Below are 13,888 nucleotides of genomic sequence, written 5' to 3'. Positions count from 1 at the left end.
TGTGAACGGGACAAAGGCTGAAGAAAAAGAAGAAGTCTGTCCGTGATTAATTCACTTTATAGCTATCAAAATAATACTATGCTGCGCTGGATAAAGTCTGGCCTTTTTTATCACCAGCTTTACCCCCAAAGTACCATGACAGAGGTACAGAGATAGCATAATGCTAAATAAGTTAAGTAATCATTTTTCACGTGGATCAAAATAACTTTTCCAGAACAGAAGACATATTTCCATAAAATATTGTCTTTTATCCATAATCTCATTCAGCCGACCACATATTCCAGGACTTTGGTTAATTTAGCGAGAAGAAATCTTATTATTTCATGTTTTCTGCTAGAAAAACTCAGCCCCGTTGCTCCTAAATCACTCGGTGAAAACTGCTTTACATGACACTCAACATTTAAATTCGAAAACTCCTGCTTCCTTTCACGTTAGCTGCAAATACCCACTGCCACGTTTACTTCATTCACCTGCAAATAGGCTTAATTTTCCACATTGTTGTCTACTTCAGGAACATTTCCAGCTCTGCTCAGCTCTCTCGGAAGTACACAGTGTGTATGTAAATTGCTCTGAAGAGTCGGCTCCACATTCTGCCAGAGCATTTGAACAACAGAGATATTACTGCTCAGACTATTATCTCCTTTCCTAGGAACTAAAGTGATCCTTAGTCCCTTTTTGGAGCAGACAACAAACACAATCGGAAATCTGATTACAAAGCAACCGCAGGATACAAGGGAGTATGGATCAAACGAGAAACTCATTTGCCTAGAAAGTGTACGATAAGGAAGAAGATGAGTCCGAAACAGTAGATCCCTGGATTGTGTGAGGGTGTGAGAAAACAGAAGCAGGAAAATGAATCAGAAAAGTTTTACACACAATTTGCTTTTGCAAGAAAATTTTCTAGTGTCCTTTAAAACTTAAAGGATATCGCATTATTGTTGGTTGGATACAGTTGCTGGTTGCTTTTTGCTAGATCCAATTTTGAACTTTCTCTGAAGTTCCAGCACTCCGTGATTCCGAGAATAAAATAAGGTTAATTCCATCCCGTCAATTTCAGTCCGGATATTGCGAGTAGGCACTCAGAAGTTTCTTTCTGGTGCTTGTCCTCTACAGGATATTGTCGAGGATATATGAGGTCGGATAGGGCTGATGTCTGAAAATCTGTTCCAGTAATAGAATTGGACATTTTCGAGTCCTTACATGGGTCGAGTGCAAGAAATTAGTCTCCCGTAAATAACGAATTTGATACTTTATTGTAAAATCTTTTCAATGGAAAGAATATCTAGGAGATGATAAGATATTTTTAGCCCACGACCAATTTTAACAAGGTTCCTTAATTGCGCCTAATACAGACCTGCTTATCTTGAAAGCGCTTCAAGCGAATTTGTTGTCTTCCGCTGGTCCGGAATTTCTAATTTATCCTATATTCACCTACTTCTCTCCGAAGTTTCCTACAAACTTTTTTCAAATCGTTAAATTTCCAACATAAAAGCCTCGTTGTCCTCGTTCGTACAGGCGAAACCCTCTCCACCGAAAAGCACGGGAAATACGCCCTGGACTAACGCAGCCATCAAATGAAATTCCAATGAATAATTCAGAGTGTCTCCTGTTTCCGCTCATATCGATTCCAGAACCCCGCACGGTCGGCCATCCAAACTGCCAACGATTTTCCTCTTTGTCCATTCTTGTTTTCCGGCACGAGGAGGGTGGTGAAAAGACCAAATAACAAGCAGCATTTGTTTCATCATTGTCCTCCTAAAAAAATTAACTGAAAAAACTTTCTCTTGATGTCTGATGAAATCTGAGAGTCGTTTGTTTGCGTTCATCATTTTTTTTCCTGCAGTGCCTACCCTGCCCAACTCCTTTCTCTCCCACTTAAACGCCATCAGAATCCTTTTTTTCGTGAAAGCATGAAGGTTGAAATGTGAAAAATTGCCAGCATCTGCATAGGATTTCGCTACAAATTTCCTGAGGGTAAGTTGGAGTAAATGAGAAGGTGAGAGGCACAGATGGGTAGAATGACAACGGACGAAAAAAATTTGCGTACAGAAAAGGCTTTTGGAGACTTCAGGATGGATGATGATGATAAGTTTGCTTTCAGGAATGGTTTTCAGCATGTCGAAATGAGAATTGTTGCTGGTTTTTGCCAACTTAAAACGATTTGCAGTGAAAAACTTTTGCAAGAATAGATAATATTTTACAGGAAATGTTGAGACGAGGCCTCGGGTAAAAAGTCGGGTTTTTAGGAGATTGACTCCTTTTTCAACGGCTAAAAAGTTTACAGTTGCCGGTGGAAATTAAATGAAATTATATCATATGAAGAAAACAGATTGAGAAGAGTTTCCTTTGGGGGAAGCAACTGTCCCTTTCGCCTGGTTCGTGAAATACAGTCTCTGCGATTGCTAATCAATAATGTAGCCACTAAGGAAAAACGCTCCTCTATTTGCTTATTCACTAGCAATTACCCCCAAACATAACACAGTTTTGGGTCAAATGAGCACAGACAGAGAGAAAAAGTTACTAGATGGCAACGATTCATATTACTTCTGAACCAAGTCAACACACCTCCCAGTTGGTAGCTCCGGACAACTATGCGTCAGCCTGGCAGCGAACTAATATGAGCGGTGATGACGACATAACATGAACTTATGATTTGGCAAACGATTCAAAATATGTTGTGCATGAGCTGACAGCCGTGGCATTCTGTTAGTTTACTATACCAGGAAACAACTTTCAGATAAAGGTCCACTGTCTCAGCGGCGAAGGCGACTAGTAACGAAAAAGAAAGTGACACCGTGAAGGGCAAGAGTTTTGGCGGTCAAAAACGAGAGACGTCATCGAGTTCGAGGTCGGAAAAAGGACCAAGGAAAAAGCTGACAAGTTTCGAGCTGCGTGATACCCGTTTGTCGGGAAAACAAATTGACGAACTCGCTAATCAGACCCTATTACAAATACACCAGCTTAACTCCTAGAAGACAGCCGAAGAGGAACTTAGGAAAAAACACATCGCTAGGACAGCCCTAACTGCACTAGAATGGGAGCAAACAATTTTGATAAAAGGAGGCAAGTGAATTTGCCGCCAAGGACGAGGCAAGAAGGGCTCCGCGGGGCAGTAACCAAACCAGAGCAAACCACAATCCCAGTCCATTCTGGTAAAATCGAACGAAAGGAAATCTTCCACAGTAGTGCTTCGATAAATTAGAAACAACGCCAAAACAAAAGACGCTCTAGTGGAGCTGAAATCCATCCGGCGACCTCGAAACGACGAAATACTTGTCGAACCATGGTCGAAGACTGATAAAAAGAATCCATTCTGCGTGATAGTCCAGAGTATTCCAGGGAAGAAAGTAGTGGTTTCTGACTAAGAACCCGTCTGCCCCCTCGATGTAAGGGATCTGTTTTGTCTAACTAGCACAGAAGAGGTGAAGCAAGCGATAGAAAGCGATTACTCAGATGAAGGCAACCTCAAGGTGAGAGTTAGAGCTGTTATCTCCAGTGGACAAAAATTGGCCATTGTGATTTTCCCTGAAAAGACAGCAACAACACTTCTTTATCAGGAGAAAATAAAGATCGAGTGAATCATTTACAGGATAAAGGGAAGGCAGTTCCAGGGGTTTGCAAAGGGCAGGACAAAACCATTTTCTGTTACAAGCATGGCGAACTTGAACTCAAAGCGGAAACTTGCGAATCGGAAAAAATGCTGTATTCTTTGCAAGGGTGGCGTACTACACAAAGAAAATCTGGCTCTTGTTCACGGTAAGGACTGGTTGGTACCAAGTCTTTAAAGAATATTTGCAAAAAGTAAAAAAAAGTAAGCACCAAGATCCTCATCCTGCAGACGAACATGCACAGGAGTACAACTGCTCAGGACCTGGTAGGACAGATGGAGCGACAAAGAAGAGTTGTCTGTTGATCTTCAGCCAGCAATATCGAGGTAGATGCTCGTCACCATAGAATGCTGATATATATATCTGGCACTGCTGCTACCGGGGTGAGAGATACGGTTAACTTGTTTGTGCGGGCCCATATTCGAGGTGATTCGAGGTGAGGCGCGTTGTGCGGAAATAACTTTCTTCAGGGTTTACCTCACATCGAACGAATCTAGGTCGGTTTTCGAAATAGACGACAAGATTTGATACATGGGAGGGATAGTTCAATTCGGAGGATAGAATAACGCTAGAGCTTTCGGATAGAGCACGCCTCAGCTAGATTTTTAAGGAATATAAATCTAGAAGACGGACACCGGGACGGGACTTATTCTCTCAAATATCGGTAACAGTCTGGTATTTCGAGGCCCTTATTGCAAAGGCACTATCCCAAGGGTCCTTAGGATCAACAACACAACGATGAGGAGTACTGGAGGATTTCACGCTCAGTGATCGTCCGTGAATTTGTTCCGAAGTGGCAAACGGTTTCTCCAATTGTGCTGAAGCACAGTAAAACAGTAAGCCTATCCGATGGAATATCGGGAAAATTGACATTGGGAAATTTACTGAAGCTCTCTCTAGAAGGCCAACTGAGTCACAAGCGTCAGACATGAGCAAAAAAATTTCGAATGAACCGTTTATGCACTCAATAATGCGCCTTTTCGCACTAAACGACTGAAATGGCAAGTTTATGAAGGAATTGCCTCAGATTTCGTAGCGTGGAAGAGGCCAAGATGAGATAGCTTTTAGATCCGTAGAAGACAAGGGGCGGAAAAGCAACCCCACCACGAAATCAACAGCAAAAAGCATGCTGCTGGCAGACGTTAACATGTACCCATGAAGCCTCGAATATAAGCAGGTTAGAAAACTCAATCACCTTGTTCCATGGAAGCAATGAAGATAAAACAAATCGTGCAGGCAGTTTTTCCTGTCCACTCCATCCGAACTGACGCTGTCGATGACAAAGAAAGTACTGAGGAATGCTCAATCAAAGCACTGATAGGCAAGGGCAAAGTCGACCCGGAGTGGATATTGAAGGATTAGTTAAAGGATTGCACCCTGCACTACAAGACCCGAAAAGGACAGCACAAAATGAAGGTTACTTGGGGGGCGACTAAGATATTAATTCTCGGTTCAAATCTTTGGAATACCCTATATGATAGTTAGCAATGGTTGCATACACAGTCACGATTGAATAACCTCAGCGCACACTACGAACGGTGATGCGACAACTCAGCATATGGATGACTGAGCATGGACTTTGCTTAGCTCTGGAGAAAACTGAAGGGGTCGTCCTGACCAATGATAAGGTTCCCTCAGAAATAAGAAAACTGTCACTTGTAAAAAGAGAACCCGCACTCTTAGCGCAAGATAACAGTCATGGTAAAGTTAATCGCGTGGTAGATGGGACGCACATTTCATCAAAGACATTCGATATTGGTTCAATCGAAAGCACCGTAACGTCACCTAGCTGCTCCGTGGGTATGGGTGTTTTCAGTTTTATCTGAATCATAATCTCGGTCACCCGACTGCATTTATTACTACGATGTGGTGGCCAACGCCACCTTTTTCTTCTGCATAAGGTCATCATTGGCTCAAGGAATGAAGCACGCGACATTTTGCGCCATCGAATATCTCTCTGAGAGTAACTACTGTTGGACCGGACGAAATGGAGAGCAACTTACTGTCACGTTTTTTTGGTCCACGGATCCCTCGTTTGGGGCATGGCACCCAAGCATTTAAAAAATATAGGGACAAACGGTTTCTTCCAGGGCAGAGGCAACTCGTCAGAGGGGTTTTTCTGAATATATAAAGGAGCGTTTTCCCTCTGTTGCCACTTACGGTCGCGCTGCTCCCAGGGCAGAAGTGAGGCAGCGTCTGACGAGTTGCCTCTGCCCTGGGCGAAACCGTTTGTATCTATATATAGGTAGGTTTTCGATATTCTGACGTAGTGGCTACAAAGGCACTATTCCCGATTTGTCATTTGTTATAAAGCCTTTGGTGCTAGCAGCAGCAGGAGGGTGCTAAAAGAATACACGGGTTCTCTCAATGTCCTGGCATCAGAAGAATATTTACCAAGTAGAACGGTTAGATGATAAATTCCAGAAACTATCTGGAAAGGAGTAAATGAGCCACAAGACCTGGACACCAAAAACAAGTTTACCTCTGAATAACTTGACTCAAAGGGGATGCTTATTACAGAAGTTTGCTAATTATCAGGGTCCAAAAGTAAAAAAAAAAGTCGCCTGTGCACTGACGGACCACAAGACTTGCCAATTTGCGAATTGTACAACAGACGGGCTACCAACGCAGAGTAACCGTCAGATCTGCAAAAGCCACGAGTGAGGAACTCTGTCACAAAACCATTGACTATAACACGCAATACTGGTAGAAACTCGCCGATTACCCAAACACTTTTTTCTGTTCACTCTATCTAAGTCGAAGTTATCGTACTGCAGAGTCTTCACGATTTACCTATCACCAGTAGTTACTGAAGCTTTTATTAAGGCATAGGCCATGGTGTTCCTCATAAAATAGAATATACCGAAGGCCTTTCAATCCAATGTTCAAAATTGTTTTTCACATTCCAGGGTACCTATTGTGGATATTAAGAATTGCACCATATTTCATGGCGCCCTGAACGGATAGCCAAAAATGAAAATTACATCAGGCGCGACTCAAGGATCTACCTGGAACTTCTCATATAATGGAGAGCATTTGATCGGATACGATGATGATTTTGTGGCACTAGTCGCGGTACATTCAGTTGAACAAGTCCAGTCTTAAATGGGAATGGTGATACGACGAGTATACAGATGAATGGTCCAACACGGAGAACACCAACCGAAAGAGAGGTTGTCTACAATCCTTTCCATATGAATTGATGATGATGAAATCATAATCGAGTCCCATCTGGTGGTGAAATATTTCGGTATAGTGGTTGAAGTGGAGCTTTTCTGCACAGATTCGGGTCACTGCAAACAAGGCTGCAGCCGAGGAAAGTTGCAGACGGCGAAGGATACAGGCGAGCCTTCGGTACCTAAAAATGGGACAGATTGTACCAACTGGTCCTCCATGTTGGGGGTGGAGTAGGACCGATAATTATACATGGAAAACAACTTGTTACGAAACCACGAAAGCAGCTCTAGACTGGGTGGATATTAGAACGACGAGCCCGGTAACGAAAACGGAGTACGGTTTTGCACATTTTCTTAAGGAACATGAACTCCCTGTACATACCGAATATTACCCAACAGTTAGCCAATATCCTGTCAAAATATAAGCTAATTTGACAACGATGCAAGAGATGCGCTGCATAAGAACAGGTTTCTTGGAGAAGAGCCACAACACCATACATTATACTATCAATCCAATAAAGCATGTGCCCGGAGTATGTTCCTACTGTTATCGGATTTGAAAATATAAGCGAAAGACTATTCAACTATGCATTCTACGGTTGCGAGGTGAATTTAAAAATATCAACCTTATTAACGTTCACGCTCCTGCAAAGGAGGTTGCAGAGTCGAAGCCCGTCCCAGGTATGATACCAAAATTTTACTTGGAGATTTTAACAGTCAAGTAGGGGCCGAGTCCATATTCAGGCGATACTTTGGCTCCCATAGCTTACATAAAAACATCAATGATAACGGACCACTTTCAACCAAATCGACCACATACTGATTGAACGCCGTCACTTCTCAGTCTTCATGAATGTCAGGATATATAGGGATGCTAATATAGGCTCCTTGATATGCTATTCCATTCCCGAATAACAACACTGGCTAATATCCCGTCTGACAAGCAAGTGAGAGTGGACACTCAAGCCATCCACAACGCAGCCCTCCGTAACATCTATAAGAGATAAATGATCGGTGCAATAACCGCAGTTAACAAAGGTGCTGGAGTTGAAGCATAGACAAATCATCTTTACAATCATCTGAAGAACGTTATCATTGATACGGCCACAAACATAGTCCCAAAAAAAAGTCTCTTACGGGTGGTTAGAAGATGAATGTAAGCTGGCAACGGAATGAAAGAATGTTGCTTACCAGATAATGCTGCACTCTGAAAGAACGCCGAAAGACGTACTGCTTCTTGCCGAGGAGCGACTTTACAAACAGAAAAGGAAGCTTTGGAGAACCAATAAGTATGTGAACTCGAAAACTACATACACCTCGATGTTCGTTCAGCCGAAACAAAATCTGATTGCCGACCGTACGGGCATATTGGAGCACTGGGTTGAGTAGTTATTTTTATGAACTGCTCAACAATTAGAATATTGGCGAGTTTGAGGTCCCACCAACTGAAGACGGCAGACAAATGCTGTCACCGCCAACAATAAAAGAGATAGTCCGTGCGATCCATTAGCTTAAGAATCATAAGTCGCCAGGAGCCGATGAAATTACAAATATGGAGGCGACCGACTCCACCAGGCGGTGGGCTGGTGCTCAAGGAGTGGGACGATTGGTAACAAGACATTACCTGTCCCACATATAAAAAGGGGGATATCACACAGTGCTACAATTATAGATATCTTATCATGCATGATAACCCCACTCGAGGCAAATCAGCAATAAATCAGATTTCCTCTTTGCGGAAAGCGATGAAAAAACTATTGGAATGTTGCGCTATCTTTCAGTTTTCGTCGATTTCAAGGCCGCCTATGATAGCATAACCAGGATAAAACTGTATAAGGCCATCCGGCGAAATTGACAAGATTGACGAGGCAGACCCCGAACAGCCAGAAAAAAGCAAACTAATCATTCTCGAGACCATTCGATATCAACAACGGTCTAAGGCAAAGAGATGCCTCATTGTGCATCCTTTTTAAGCTGGCCCCGGAGAAAGTGAATCTTGATGCTCAGGTAAATGCGAGAGGAACCATTCTCTTTAGGTCCATCCAACTAATGGCCTATACTGGCGATATTGACATAATGGGAAGAATAACCCGAGATGTACAAACTACAACACCCAAAACAAAAGAGAGTACAAGATAAAATGACCCTGGCCAAATAAGAAGAATAAAGATAGGAGACTACAACTTTAAGGCAGTTGATAATTTCTCCTATCTAGAGTCGAAAACTACAACCGATAACAGCTATGATGATAAAATCGGGGCACGGTTGTTGGCAGCCATAGGGTCAAAGCTCTTACTGTACAAGACTATGTTCTTGGCAGTTCTTTTCGGCCCGTACAAGAAGTTGGACAATTGCATAGCCTATATAACCACGAAATCTATGAGCGATACCATAACGGTCTGGTTGCGCTTGGCAGGTCACTTAATCCGGATGGATGAGCATGATCCGGTTCGGAAAGTGTGCAAGGGCAATATCTGTGGTATGAAAAGAAGACGCAGAAGACCTTGCCTCAGATGGAGCGATGGCGTGGGCGGGGGCGCCAGACCGCTTTTAGGGATGTCAAACTGGTGGACGCCGGCACAAAATCGGGATGGCCGGAGTTCCTTATTAATGCAGGCCTAGACCGGATACTGGTTGTTGCGCCGTTGATGATGATGAGGGTGAGATTCTCGCTAAGACAACCATTCAGTGGATAGGAGTATTGTTGATCTTACCTGCAAAATATTAGGAAATTATGGTCGGCCGAATTTAGTTACTGAAAGCGGGTAGATGACGATGCTTGCCGCATTTTCTTCTTCTAATATGGTGGGTTCGCTATCGCGAAAGCCGTACTGGAAGGAGAGAACATATGAAACCAGGTGCTACCTTGCACTTAAGGCATTTTTACTACGAAAAAAATGGCGATGGATAAGAGAGACAGTAGAGTATTCGGAGTTCCCTGAATTACAAGTTGTGTGCTATTAAATTGAATAGGCGTACTCCAATGTAATGGGTCAAATTGTTTTAGATTTTTATCTTAGAAACAGGTTTGTCTCAAAGCATGGGTCAAGGACCCTTTAAGTAAATCTATTTCACCTCCCTACTGAAAAGATCAGCAATTTAGTTGGTTTTAAGATTTGATATGTTCAGGATTTCTAGATAAAACGCTCAATTCTTCTTACAGTTTCCTCTTATTTATCTGTGAGTTACTCCTTCCGGATTTTTACCTTTTATGCTCTGAGATATGTGAAAATGTGTACTCGCTGGCTTTGTAACCCAACCTCGCTAGGTTCATAAGAGCATGTGTAGATTCCGCCATACGCACTTAATTTATTTTCATTTCCTCGACAGGGTATAGAAGGTACGCACCTTTATTTATCATCAAGATATTCAACAGCGATGTGTATACTCTTCACTCTTCTTCATCCAACAACTTCCAAATAACCATTAACTCATTCCAGCGGTGAACCCAACGTTTCCCTCCATATATCAAACTTTCTAATTTATTCAGTGAATCAACTCACTCCCAATATCTAGATAATTGCTTCCAGTAATCAACATTATTGCGGATTTTATACATCATTTACTTAAATCCCGACTCCTCCACATTCCGATACATCTGCGTCTGCCTTTAATATGGAGGCACCAATAACAACCACCCAATCAGCAAAATAATCACATTACATTCAAGTGGCAGTGAAGTTGTCCGGAAAGGAAAATTCTTTTGGCAAAATCAAATGAAATGAAATCATCCTTGGAAGCACCACCAGAGGAAAAGTTTTATCACTTGGAAAACTTCGAAACTGTAGAGTTCGGAATAATACGTGATTCCATATCTACGCGTTTGTGTGGAAAACTCCAAAGTGGATGGTGAGAAAAAAACATGAAGATAGAAAAACACGCCTTCAAACTTTTCGCCTCCCATGTCTGAACACTCTGGATTGGAAGCTGAGTTGAAGCCATCAATAATTAACGAACTTGGAGAAAATCGGGACCGTTAAAAAATTAAGCACATGAACAAGTTTTATTTTCCAACTTGACAGAAGTGAGAATGCCAAATGAATGTTTCTAAGTGGGCTGTATCCATTTGTGCAAATAAAGAACGGCAACCACTTCACTCTGTGAAGCAGCACGTTGTCAACCCTTGGCCTGGTTGAGCACTGACCAAAAACCTATCCTGGGACGCACACATCAACGGAGGCAGGAAAAGCCGAGCATTGAAATTCCATTTTATTGCATTTGGTTCTATCGCAAAGGAAATAGGATGGCTGAGCAATTCAGGTCATGGAATTTTAACAAATTAGAAAATCACAACAGGATATCCTTTAAAAGGCCTATCAGAGCGAGCCTGATGAATGCTGTCACATCACGGCCCATGCTTATGAATACTAGCGGGCCTGTCACAAGCGACGCAGCAAGTGCAGGAAAGCCCACAGGAAGAGAGCATCATGCAACTAAAAAATGAACATCACAAAATGTAAATACTGACAAGATGTCATTAGGCAAAGTCAAGTGGGCTACAAGGAGATCCATGCAAGGGTGGAGACAGAGTACATAGCGTGTGTGTGGCAGAAACGGCAACATATTCAGTGAAAATATGCATCGTTGCTACTGAATAGATCTCATCGTTGGGCGAAAACAACTTCTCCTCTCGTCGCCACCCACTTGTGGGGTTACGGGGCTGAGAGAAAGGACAATAGAAATGAGAGAAAAATGTTGGGAACTTCTCTCAAACACGAATGAGGAGAAAAATCGATTATGAGTTCCTCGGATCTTCCTCACCCCGAGCTGATCCAGGGCGGATAAAAAGCGGATGATGGTGCCGTTTCCCTTATTCTGTTTTTGAGTTGGAAAGATGGATAACTTGCTGCTTTAACAAGGTAGAGCTTTGCAGGACAACACCTGAAAAACCAACTTGATTTCTACTGATTGCAGCTAGCCATGTGCATCATCCTTGAAAGCGTGGAAGTCCTTGTTTTCCTGTTATCAAGGATACCTCCTCTCGTCGGTCGTTTTAAGCTGATTCAGATGCAAACAGCGGGTTTAAATTGAATAGAAAAGCGGCTACTGTTCCCGTTCATAGATCTAAAAAACATATGCCAGAGTTAGGGCACTTACCAGTCAATCCAGTGGCTTTTATATCCGAGGCCTTTTATTTTCACACCATCCACCGTGACTAGCTTTGAGATGAACTGCCTTTTAAATGGGTCACGTCTTGGCGGTCAGTACGCGAGGCACTTTTCGTCTAAATCACCACTTGGCGAACCAAACGACCGGATCCACACTGAGCCGCGGCCACTGGAAACTCTTTCCAACACGAACACTCTCAGAACTTTCCGTTTACCCGTGATACTGCCAACAGATTAAAGCTTGATAAAATTAAAAATTACACAAAAATTTCCGATGTAATCTTCTAAATTCAAAATTCAATTAGAATTATCCGAAAAAACGTTCAACTGCGACGACGAGCAGAGGTTCCTGCTGACTCACTTTCTTGCGAAATGGTCACATTGATACCACCATGTAAGCAACACACACACAAACTTTCTCCCGACTCGTCCGTTCTATTTGCCAGCCGCTCCCCAAAAACAACAACTTTGGGGAAGCATCGTTGCAAAACGGAAAAAAAAGACTTTTCAACAGTTTTGACGTAGAATAATTTGACTGGTTGAAAGGAAGATTCCTGCAAGCCTCTAATATGCCAGTCACACTAAGAAGAATGCAACCATCGAGACAGACTTCGCTCCGGAATTAAGGAACCTTTTCCGGGAAAACAACAACAAGATACGCATTTACAAATGAACACTTGTACAAGCCTCACGACCGTGTCCTTGCAAATGTTACCCGGAGCCCAAATTCATAGGAAAACTCGATCCTTAAAAATTCAGCTAAACTTTAACTTTTCAGACCTTTTGCTCCAAGGACTTGGAAGCTGAACACACAGAATTTCCACCTTGAAAAGAAACTGCCACAAAGGAAATTTTCTTAAAAAAGAAAATTTTCTTGTCCAAAACGAAAAATTGGGTCTCACGCGAACCGGGGACCCCGAAGTAAATTCGCCAGCAGACTCCTCTGAACTGGGTCTTGTCTGGAAAATTTGCTCAAGTCGAAAAGGCGCTTGTCCACAATTATTATTGTTGGAGCAGTTGGAAGCACCGAATCCATGGCGGAGAGTGAGTGGGCTGCCGAAGAAGGAAGTATAACTACGTGAAAGTACGGAGCTCCACAGCCGGGTGGCAAGGGCGCACACTCGTGCCCATATGGTTTTTGTACCCCATCTGGAGCGAGTGTGCGCGATGGGGCAGCGATTGTTTGGATTGTGCTACACATTGATAGACTCTTGGCCAGAATAATGCGTTTCCATATTGTCCCAGAGATCAGAGGAGATTTTCAGCTATAACTATGGCTACGGCACCGCGGCACCCACATGCCCAGCAATGTGCTTGTGTTCCACTCTTGTGCTGTGGAAGAACCACATGGAAAAATTGCCTTCACTTGCTGCGAGATGATGATTAAGAACACTCCAGCCAAAAGAGAGAGGAAGACACAGTCGGGACTAGAAATGATGGAAGTGGATACTTGAATGTTATATAAGGATCACCTACACAGGGGTTGAGAAAATGGAAAAACGTATCTGTTTTAACAGCACTTGCGATAGTATCGAGAGCACATGGAAAATTTGAGATGAGTTTATCCTTTATCACTTTTAGGTTTATGAATGAATTACTTACAACAGGAGACACCTGCGATCGAGAATACTATATAGGAAACGGATGAATCCGAAAAATTGGCTTCTTGGGCATGCTCCTCACTTCCTAGGAGAGCAAACATGGATCAATCGCCAAGAACGTTGCGCGTTTTCGCTTCCACCAAGCTTCCTATAGAGGAATCTTCAAGCATCATTCGCTCAGACCATATACAGAATCTCCAGTATTTAGTCTTCTTTGTTGAAATCTTCCTTTTTTCATCCTTTCCTTTCCTTTTCCATAATCGATTAAAGGAAGCACACTTCGGTGACATCAGCAAAATACAATATTACTTGTTGTTTGTATTTTTGGATTGAGGAAAATCTGGATCAGCATCTTTCTGGTTTCTGGAGTAGGATCCTTGACTTGATCGAATGGC

At 42.6% G+C, this 13,888-nt stretch overlaps 1 protein-coding gene across 11 annotated transcripts in view; it reads right to left on the bottom strand.

Annotated features, from left to right (window-relative positions):
* LOC119657579 (regulator of G-protein signaling 9) overlaps positions 1 to 12,915 on the bottom strand; it is a 193,896-nt gene extending 180,981 nt beyond the window's left edge. For 5 of the 11 annotated variants that reach the window (XM_038064548.1, XM_038064547.1, XM_038064555.1 and 2 more), the window contains exon 1: positions 11,882 to 12,914. The gene's annotated coding sequence lies outside the window, so the exon portion shown is untranslated. Of the gene's footprint in view, positions 1 to 11,881 lie in introns of all 11 variants that reach the window. The other 6 variants (XM_038064553.1, XM_038064550.1, XM_038064557.1 and 3 more) reach the window with 4 other exon arrangements.
* Between the last annotated feature and the right edge of the window lie 973 nt (positions 12,916 to 13,888).

The sequence above is a fragment of the Hermetia illucens genome, chromosome 5 (genome assembly GCF_905115235.1).
Source record: "Hermetia illucens chromosome 5, iHerIll2.2.curated.20191125, whole genome shotgun sequence".
Lineage (NCBI taxonomy): Eukaryota > Metazoa > Arthropoda > Insecta > Diptera > Stratiomyidae > Hermetia > Hermetia illucens.
This window is presented reverse-complemented; position numbering and strand designations above follow the sequence as displayed.